This window comes from Triticum dicoccoides, unplaced genomic scaffold (assembly GCF_002162155.2).
Source record: "Triticum dicoccoides isolate Atlit2015 ecotype Zavitan unplaced genomic scaffold, WEW_v2.0 scaffold78308, whole genome shotgun sequence".
NCBI classification, from domain to species: Eukaryota; Viridiplantae; Streptophyta; class Magnoliopsida; order Poales; family Poaceae; genus Triticum; species Triticum dicoccoides.
Window position 1 is genome coordinate 1 of NW_021299593.1, and position 1,828 is coordinate 1,828.

General features: G+C 40.8%; 1 long non-coding RNA gene across 1 annotated transcript; it reads left to right on the top strand.

Moving 5' to 3' along the window:
• The first annotated feature begins 27 nt into the window (after positions 1–27).
• On the top strand, positions 28–1,822 carry LOC119347872. The gene is made up of 4 exons (XR_005168578.1): positions 28–96; positions 227–339; positions 461–545; positions 1,275–1,822. It is a non-coding gene; the product is annotated as an uncharacterized LOC119347872 (long non-coding RNA).
• The last annotated feature ends 6 nt before the right edge of the window (positions 1,823–1,828 follow it).

The following is a 1,828-nucleotide window of genomic DNA, read 5'->3' on the forward strand; positions in this document are numbered from 1 at the left end:
ATACCTGACTGACTACATCAATCTCTTGTTAAATACATAGGGGAGAAATATTGCAATTTATGGTGAGACTGCTGATGGTTTGGAGGATGACGGCAGGTTTTTTATTTTTCTTCAGCTTTGTGACCCCTTCTGAGATTTGATTTTGTCTTGATGTTTTTGAATTTCATTTCGATTTGGCGCTTTTGCTGGTGGTATAACTTTGTCGTCGTGTGCGCGTGTGTGGCAGCCTGGAGCAGGAGCGTTTACTCGCTGTGCCTATGGTAGTGGCGGCGACGATGGCGCGTATGGTAGTGGCGGCGGCCAGGACGTGCCCTCGGCGATCTCGACATCCAAGTCAAGGTAAGGAGCCCTTGGTGTTTCTCCTCCTACCTCAAGATCCCATCTAGCTCATGCGCCTCCTCTCGCATCAATCTAATCCCCTAGGCCCTTCTCACCCCTCACGCCCTCGTGACCTTGCCAGGATTGGCGGCGCAAGAACGATGGCGCTGCAGGGGATCGAACCAGAGGAATGTGATCCATCCTGTCAAGATCGGTTTCTGCGTGTGGTAAGGATTTGCGTGCTCTTCCACTGGATCGATTTCGTGTTCTTCCTCTTCTTGTTTTGTTTTCGTTTGTAGGATTGCTGATGCTAATTTGTTGCTTCGTCTTCTGCTGTGCGTGTACTCACTGCGTTTGTTTCTTTACGAGGAAAACCTCAGTATGTGGATATCACATTCAGTTGCATTGACACGGGAAACAAATTGAAAAGGCAATTAGATATCTTTTCTCATTGAACGGGTCTGTAATTAGATGTCATGAGCTGGGAGGAAACAAATCCAGTTAACTAGATAAATTTTTTCATTGAACGGGTCTGTAATTAGATATCATGTGCTGTGAAGAAGCAAATCCAGTAAAACAAATAATTACTCAATATCTCAAAGCTGTGAATTGACTGGCTGGGAAGTGAATTTACTGGCTGTGATATTGAGTCATTATTTTCCTTTTCCCCATGCTTTTGACCTTCTCATAGTGGAGTATGGTCACAGCTGTTTCCTTGATGTACCATTGACATGTCTAGACTACAAACCTCATTCTTTTACCAGCTCTGAGATTTTACATAGTGATGACTCATGATTAAGATTATTATTGTGAAAAAGAACTTGCTTCGTGTTATTATGCAAAGTGCTACAACCTTCACATAAGAAGCTCCACACTAGAGGCAAGGTCCAGCTCTACCAACAATCTTAGCCAGCCCGGTTTACTTGTTTTGATATTATTGTTTTATGGAATTACAGGGTCTGACGAAACACCATCAAGAGATAGCTGAATGTTTCAACCAAAGGGGTGTGTCTTTAATTTTCCTTTTAAGAAGAAAGAAAACTTCTGCAGCAAAATACCAGGAAACTAAATGGAACTCATAAAGCTCAGGAGCATAATGGACGCCAGGTTCACCTTTTTTTCCTTTTCTTGGTCATACTCACAGCCCAGGGTGTGATAAATTTCATCAAGGAAAATAATGACTCAATATCACAGCCAGCCAATTCACTTCATGCTAGATTTACAATTTAGTTGATACAAAAAGGCAATGCTGTTTATTTATGACCTAACACTAGCAGTTAACCCATTTTATTCGGCTTATGAGCAGTATCAGTACACTATGTAATAAATGAAACATTATGTGTTTTTCTAGCAGACCCGAAATAACAAACTTAGTGAAGATCCTAAAAGCAATAATGGAATGATTTGTAAGGAAATCTAACCAAACAAACAAACATAACCAAACTTGTCTCATTTTATAGCATTTAGATAATGTAAAACATTGTACAATTGGTATTGTACAACTATTTAT